We start from the raw sequence: 8,637 nt of genomic DNA on the forward strand, positions 1-8,637 counted from the left end.
TCGCCTGGGGGGGTCTGTATTCACGTCCGGTGCTTCCCTCGCTCCCCAGCTAACACCGGCGGGGGGGACCCTGCCTCCTCCCTCCGCACCGTGAGAGTGGGGAATAAAAAGACGGTTTTAATGCAGCAACCCAGGCTTATGGAGAGGTATAAGCAGCAAATAAGGGAAGCACTGATTTAATTTTTTTGAAGCCTAAATCGAAGCCCTGTGTAAGTGTTTCCATTAAGCGATGTAAAAGTTAGGCTGGCTGTGAATCGATGCTGCTCCTCCATCCTACCTGGAACCAAAGCCTGGCTCCCCAAAGAGCAGCTCCCTTCATTGATTTTCATAGCTCACGCTGCGAAAAATATGGAAAGCAACGGCGCAGCCCCGTGCTGAGGTTTTCCGGCAGCCAGGCAGGCAGGGAAAGGCGCTTGCCCCTGGGTAAAGCAGCTCGCAGAGCAGCGGGGCCCAAATGCAGCAGCTTGGGCTTGTTTGCCAGAAGGATTAAAGCTCCAGGCACAGGCGCGGGGGGGGGGGATAAATGGAGCACGTGGGGCCCGCGGCACAGCCAGGATGGATTGAGCTCTGGCACAGGAGGTATTGATGCACGGGAGGGGAGGGTGAGCCAAGCATGAGCAACGCCGTCTTGTGCTGCTTAATACAGGGTTTGCACGGTTTCTTTGGGTTTGCACGGTTTCTTTGGGTTTGTACAGTTTCTTTGGGTTTGTGGTTTGTTTTTTTTCCTTTTTTTTTTCTTTTTTTTTTCTTGCAATGCTTGGAATTGCAAGTGAAAAAAAATGTAAAAACACCGCCCAGGCTAGCAGCTCTAGGGTGGCTTTCTCCTCCCGCCTGCGTAATATGGGTGTTTGCTGAGCGTGTGTCATTTCACGATACAGCCGGAATAACGCGTGGTGGTAAAAGCAGGGCCGTTGACGGCTGGTTCAGGGATTTGGGGCTCCGTGGGAAAACAAGATGTTGTATGTGGAGGTTAGCGAGTGGCGAGCACAGCAGAGAGGGGGAGAGGATGGAGACGGGCTCAGCAAGCTGGGGGAATAGCGTGGGAAAGGCTCCGAGGGTGCGGCTTGGGAGAGAAAAGCAGATTTTGCTGTTTTGCAGGAGCGTCGCGGTCAGGAGAAATGCAGGTGGGTCAGGACTCGACCAAAGGGAAGCTGCCGAGCCCACAGCCGCAGTGCTGCCGCCCCTCGATCCCCCTCCACGTCCCTGTCCCCATTCTGCCGCGATGGCCATGCCCTCCTCTCCTCATCGCCTTGGGAAGGACCCAGGTGTACTCGCTGCCCCCGTAACCGGGTCCCACTTTAGACCGAAATGCATTAGGTTGCAGGAAAAAAAAGAGGCAGCAGTGGGCCACAGAAGTTAAATTTAATTGAGATAATATGGGTCAGCTCACCGACCGAGGACAGAGGAGCAACCTACTTCTCCCTAGCCAGCCCCAGCTAACCTGGTTTGCAGCACCGCGATGGCTCCGCATCCCTGCCCGCATCCCTGCCCGCATCCCTGCTCACAGACTGTCAGCGAAGAGAACCCCCCCGATAGCCCCAAATTTGCCAGCAGGGAAGTCACAGACCACAAAATGTTGGGGCCAGCACAAGCCACAATAAATCACTTTTCAAAGTTACTGATTGCAAAAATAGGGAATAGCACGGGGATTTTTTTTGCCTCTTTTTTTTCCTTTTTTTTCTTTTTTCCCCAGAAACCTGCTAAAATCGCCCACGTTCTGTGGCAATCCTCCACCTGCAGCTTGGGATCTGGCCACCGGCAAACACTTTACTCATTTAACGGGCGTCATCTTGATGCCGCAGCGCAGGAGCTTTGTAGTGAGACCTTTGCTGGGTACCCGTAGCTGCAAGATCATGGAATCATAGAATGCTTTGGGTTGGAAGGAACCCCTAAAGGTCACCTAGTCCAAGCCCACAACCCGTGCCTAGAGCACACCAAATCTCAGAAAGTAATTACAAAAGCCCTCCCAACTCCACGTGGCGCAGCCACTATTTGAGTAGTGGCTCTAAAGGCACCAGCTCTGGATGCTGTGAAAAACCTGAAAAAGAGATAAAGAAGGGGGGAAAAAAAAACCCCAATTCCCAACTTTGCTGCTTGGATGGCAGGGATGGGAAGAGAAATACCAGGCAGCAGCGCCGGGGCTTCGCTCTGCTGTAGCAGATAGGCTGTGACCTGTTTGCTGTATTTGAAGCTTGAAATAGAGCCTTATGAGTAATGTGGTTCAGGTGCTTATCACTAATTAATTAATTCTTTTGTACAGTGGATACCTAATTAAAGCAGTCTAAGGTAATTCCTGGGGGGGGGCTTAAACTAATGGGATGGTTAACGGGATTGTTTCTGGGCTGATGTAACTTGTTGGGTGATTCCCAGCGGCGGGAAGGGGTTATGAAGCTTCGTGTGAGTGTTACTTAAAATAAAATTCTAATAAAGGTTTGGTTTGGGTGAAATCGTCAGAGGCTGATTTCTCATGGCGATGGTTTCTGCAGCTGAGGGCTTCACGCGCTGCAGAAGTTCTTTGGGCGAAAAGGCGCAGGCGAGGCTCTTGCGCCGTAAGCAAAAGGAGTGGGGTTGGGTTTATTTTTGCCGGGCTGAAAAAATGCTTTGCAGAAGGATGAGCCCAGCAGCCTGGTGCCGTGGCGGGAGCTGCTGCAAAATCCACACGCTCCGTCCGATTTCCTGGTGTCATGGAGGATGATTTCCTGGTGTCCCGGGGAGGTTGCCCCCCTAAAAAGGTGACGTTTTAACCAAATCAGGGCAACTCAGGGGCTTGCCTCAATTCCTCAAGGAGGGGCAGCTGTACCCCACCCCCCCGCTGACGGTAAATCACTGTGGCCTCGAATTCCGGGTGACTTTGCATGAGGTTTGTCCCTTTGGGAGCGGTGTTGACACAGCCAGATACCCAAATCCTTTCGCAAATCTGACGCTGGGTGAAACGCCTCTGCCTTGCAGCGCTCCCTTCTTCTCCCCTTCGCTTTCAAACCTCATTTTGCACCTTCCCCAAAAGGTCTTTATCTTGACCCTGGCAAGCAGGATGTTCAAAACCAAAACCCAAGAATGGATCAGTCAATTAACATGAAATAATAGCTCTTGGCTGCTTCTCTTAATTAAGGGTCGGGAGTTCAGAGCTGTATGAGCAGATGTTGAACTCCTTTTCCCGGTCCAGGAGCTCCGTCCTTCCTTGGCAGCTTTAACCATCTCTCTTTTGCCCAGGACTGGCAGGGAACGGGGGTTTCTGAGTGAGGTGCGTACGAAGGATTTACTTCAGAGTCGATTTGAGTTGGTTTTGGGAAGGTACCAAGAAGTGAAGGAATTGAGAAATCATAGGCGTGATGATGCTTCTAATTAAAGGGTGGGTTTGGTTTTCTAGAGGTCTCTCCATGGGGAAAAAAAAAGCTTTTTTTGAGGGTTTCTGCCCTTTTCTGGCCAGCTGGGAGGTGGTGCATGTTTCCTAGACCTACAGTCTCCTTTACAGCAGAAACTTCTGCCCATGAAATAAGGGACCACCCAGCCTGCTACCACTTCATCAAGTAGCAAACAGGTTTCATGGGGTGGATTTTGGTATCCAAGAGGGTTTCAATGGGAATTTTTACTTGGTCCATTCATTCGGGCTTTTACTGTATAGCTGCTGCTCCATCAGTGCATGGGTGTTGGCAGTGCTGGGTCATCACTAGCTCCCCATGGTTAAATCAGGGTCAGTTCAGCCTGGGAAGAGTCATGTCCCTGTTAAATGTTTTGCCAGGCTGCAAATAATCCTAACAAAGGCGTTCGCTGTGTTATATAGCATGGGTGCAGTGCATTATAGAAGAGGAACTCATCTTCCCTTGGCCGTTGCTGCAGTAGAAATGCAAAATAATATACACAAGTATTTTCCAGGATATCTGCGTAGTATTTTAACTGATGCTAAAAGGTGCCTTTGGCCAGGGCTGCAGATAGTGGCATTGACCTGGAGCCCCTCTGCTACGAGGCCAGGCTGAGAGGGTTGGGGTTGTTCAGCCTGGAGCAGAGAAAGCTGCGGGAAGACCTGATTGCGGCCGTTCAGTGCCTAAAGGGGGCTGATGAGAAAGATGGGGACAGACTTTTTAGCAGGGCCTGTAGCAATAGGACAAGGGGTGATGGTTTTAGACTAAGACAATATATTCAGACTGGATACAAGGAAGAATTTTTTCACGCTGAGGGTGGGGAGACACTGGCCCAGGTTGCCCCGAGAGGTCGTGGATGCCCCATCCCTGGGAACATTCAAGGTCAGGTTGGACAGGGCTCTGAGCAACCTGGTCCAGCTGAAGCTGTCACTGCTCATGGCAGGGGATGGCCCAGGTGGCCTTTAAAGGTCCCTTCCCACCCAAACTGTTTGGTGGTTCTAGGATTCTATGAGCTCCAGCCTGGGCTGACCCCCATGGAGGGGAGAGACCCTCCAGTGCAGCAGTTGGACAGGGCTCTGAGCAACCTGGTCCAGCTGAAGCTGTCACTGCTCATGGCAGGGGATGGCCCAGCTGGCCTTTAAAGGTCCCTTCCCACCCAAACTGTTTGGTGGTTCTAGGATTCTATGAGCTCCAGCCTGGGCTGACCCCCATGGAGGGGAGAGACCCTCCAGTGCAGGAGAAACCTGTGGGCTTGTGATGCTCTAAGGCTTGGCACCCACTTCCCCAAGGGTTTCATGGATCTGGCAGGGAGAAATCCAGGCATCCAACTCACGGGAGGATGTGGGACCATAGGGGAGCCCCGCACGTTGGTTTGTGGGGGGGAAGGGAGGTGAGGGGTCTGCTGCTGGGGCAGCAGGGGTGTCGCGAGGGGAGGTCTGCACTGGTGGGTGGTGGCTGGATGGGCTCCTGTGAGCTCCTCCACCAAAGAGGAGCCTGCAGCAGCCTGGGGCGAAGTGTGACCCATCTGCACATCCCTCCTCAGCACTTCTCTCTGCCCAATTCCCTCCTTCTTCTTTTTTTCTGAATTTACTGGGCCATCTGAGTGCTGGAGGTCCTTTGGTCTATCTGGGGGACTTCAAAGGTTGTGGAGATGCCTCCATCTTCCAGTCCGACGAGGAGGTCGGGGATGCCCTAGGCAGCACGGGTACTGCTTTGCAGGAGGCAGCCAGTGTGGCATTTCTGAGAAACCCTCGTTTTCCAGGGAATGCTGGTGGCTTTAGGGAATTTCCGAAGCTGCGTGCTCTCCTTTGAGGCAAGTTTCATAAAAATAAAATGCAAGCAACTGGAGAGCATAGTGGGTTTTTAAATCTGGGTAGGATGAAGGCTAACTGCAGCTTGAGCAGGGGAGCAGCCGTGTCCTTCGCTGCGAGGGTTTAGCTGCCTGCCCGGGGATTTGCAGGGCAGACGCTCGCCGCGTTCCTCCGCTCACGTGTGCTGCAGCGAGCCTTCGGTCTCCTGTTGGCCTCTGGGTGGGTTTTAACGTTTCGTTAAATGAAAAAAACAAACCAAACCAAACGCAACGAAAAAAAAACCCCAACCCGTTAATAGTTTTCATTTTCGGTGAAGTGCACAGCGGTGGCGTTGCTCAGCACCAGTGGGGACCACAGAAGTGGAGGTTGTGCTTACACCCGCTGCTGCGGGAGGGCCCTAAAGGGGATGCGGCGGCAGGGGATGGCGTGATGGGATGCATGCCCTTATCCGTCCCTTCTGCTGTGTCACACCGAAATGTGACAGCCAAGGCCTTTTTCTTTCCATGCCACTGCACAAGCAGATAGCGAGGAGCCCCGGCTGCCCCCCCGGCGGGCATTGCCCCCCCTGGTCCCTAGGGAGCATCGCTGTGAGCGTGCATGGGTGCTGAGAGCAGGGCGAGGGGCCGAGCCAAGGTCAGAAGTGACTTGGCAAAACAATGGGTGTTTTTAATCCAGATGGAAACCCAGGCCATGGCAAGAAGGTGATGCTCGGCTGCAGCTTCGCTTCCTTGGACCGCTGGACCACGTGTTTGGGCATCCTTATTTCCCAATATTTAGCTCCCAGGGGACCCATCCTCCCGGTGCCTGGTCTGCACACACTGCTGGGTTTGTGCCTCAGGCGTTAAAAACAAACACTCATTCCCAGGGGTTTCCCCCAAAGGATGGTGGGGCGGCTTTTCTTTTTCAGGGGTGCACCCCCAAAGGCCCTGGGCTAAGGTGGGGGGGGGGGTCACACGGCTTTTTGGCTCACTGGAAATCTCCAGTTTTGTCAGCTGGGGAAATGAGGTTGCTGTTAAACCTTTGATCTTCAGGACAGGGATCGGCAAGCCCGGCAGCGTTCCCGCAGTGCCGGAGCCTTGTGCCGAGGTCAGTGCCCCCTCCCCGCGGTACCCAGCCGGAGAGAGCCCCCATTTCCTATGGCGGGAGGGACTGGAGCAGCCGTCCCGGGCTGTGCCAGCTGGTGGCTGGTCCTTCACCCAAATAATCTCTTAAAGAAAACAAACCAAAAAAAAACCCAGGAAAAAAAGAAAGGAAGTTGAGGTTGGGTTCTGTTTGCCTTCGTGTTGAGCCGTTAGGACGCCTGTGAGAAAACAAAAAGCTGAGATTCTCACTTTCACACGACGCCCACAGCACGGTGACTCCTCCAGGCAAAAGGGACAACCCTGCGAGAGCAAAAATGTCCCCACAGGGCTGGAGCCGCCTGGCTCCATCGCTGCTGCCCCCCGCTCCTCTCCGGGTCCATACGTGCCTGTCGGGAAGGAGGTTTCTCCCGGAGCCTCAGCCCGGACTGAGCCAGCAGCTGGCTGGGTCTGCCCCCCATGCTGCATTTGGGGTAAAATAGCACCGAATAGGCTAAAAGCAGCAACAGATTTTGCACCCTCCCTGCAGAAGCAGCAGGGGGCCAGGCCAGCTGCAGGGGTCAGCACCGAAACCCACCACCGCGGGCGAAACACGGGCATCGGGGCCCAAACGGGCACCCATCCCACCTCGCCCCTGTTTGGCGGGATGGAGCGGATGCCGGTGTGATAACGAAGCTGTTTCCATGGAAACAGGCTCATTTTCCACTTAGGCGCCTTTTAATTTATTTATTTATTTGCCAGCACATCTCCGGCCTGCGAGCTGCTTTTTGGCAATTTAAACACCGTTTTGGACATCGGGCGTGAAAAAAAATGGACATTGGGAAAGGGAATAAAATCCCTGCGGATGGGGACCAGGAGCTGTGGCTGTAACCGCCGCTGAGGGTTAAGGTCCTGTGCCCTGGCGAAGCGGTGCGATGGGAGCCTGCGGGCACAAATCTGGCTCCTAACATTTTCTTTGCTTAAGGAAATAGTGAAACACGTGCGGTTTGGGCATCCTAAGGCTCCTTTCCCAGCCAGGTCTACAACTGCTGTCAAGATCAACGCGACTCCGCCAGCTCCCACCCCCTGGAAACGCGGCTCTTTGCTATTTTCTTTTCGTCTGTAATATTTTTATATTTTTTTCTGCGTATATTTCAGTAATTATTTTGCAGCCGAGCTGCCTATTTTTAGCGGTGGCTTTTAGCAAAAGCAGCAGGATGGCTTGAAAAGCCAGCCAGCCCCGCGTGAGGGATTCCCACACTCCGGTCGGGGGGCGATGGCACAGCCGTACGCTCGGTTATCCGTTCTGGATGCTGTGTTGCACCTGGTTTGGGGGGAGGAAAAGGCAGTTTTCAGGAGAGCTCGCTTGCTTCGGCAGAGGCCGTGTTGGCCCTGCGCCTGGCTGTGCCCCTGGGATGCAGCGAGCTGGGCTGGCCTCAGCTGCTGGGATGCGCAGGGGCCAGGAGAAATCACGGCACAAATGATTGCTGGAGCAAATCCCTCTGTTACAATACCCAGCCTGGCACCTTTTCTGGACCAAAAAAACCCTGGGTGATGCCTGCCTGGTAGCAACAAGCCTGAGCCCTGCGCTCCCCAAAATCCTGGCTGCCCCAATGGGGTGCACTCACTTAACTGGGTGGAAAATACTGGTGCAACAGTGGTGGAAAGCGTGACTTTTTAACTGAAACCAAGAAGCGGGGAGGCTCCTGCTTTCACTCCGAAAAGGAGCCGCTCTCGGTGGTGGGTGATGCCGCGAGCTGCTTTCAGTCTTTCCGGCGGAGGAACGGCGAGGTTTTGCCCTGGCAGATGTCAGCGCTTTCGGTTTCTTTCCTGCAGAGCCACTGCTTTTCCTTTCGGTTCAGCCTGGAGGTGTGAGGAGAATGGTTTTCTGCAAAGCAGAGAAAAAACCCACGGGGAGGTTTAAAAAGCTGGGAAAACCGGGCAACAGGAGAGGACATGGTCCACAGAGGACCGTGGCTGGGTGGGCAGTGGCTGCAGACCCCTAGGGATGCGGGAGGTGTCTCCTGACACCTGTAAAATGTCACTCCATGCCTTTTTGCACCTTCAAGAATGTTCAGAAAATGCTTTGCAAGGATGCAGGTGTCCCAGCCAGGGGTAGCCCTGCCTTTGAACAGTGATGGACCCAACCTAAATGTGCTTCAAGATGCCCCTTCTGTAATGATAGCTCCCTACTTAAAGTAATTGGACTAAATAATCACCCTTGAAACCTCTTTTTTTAAACATTTAGGAGAATTCTGGTCTCCACCCACATGCAACTTGAGATAAAACCCAAGTGCAAGGAGGAAGAAAGTTACGGGGGGAGGTTGGGCTCAGATTTTGTAGGTTTGGGGCTGGTGCTGGAGCTGGTGCGAGATGCGCAGAGGCCGGGGACCCCTCTGCCCAAGCGCT

The sequence above is a fragment of the Egretta garzetta genome, unplaced genomic scaffold (genome assembly GCF_000687185.1).
Source record: "Egretta garzetta isolate BGI_Z169 unplaced genomic scaffold, ASM68718v1 scaffold767, whole genome shotgun sequence".
Taxonomy (NCBI): domain Eukaryota; kingdom Metazoa; phylum Chordata; class Aves; order Pelecaniformes; family Ardeidae; genus Egretta; species Egretta garzetta.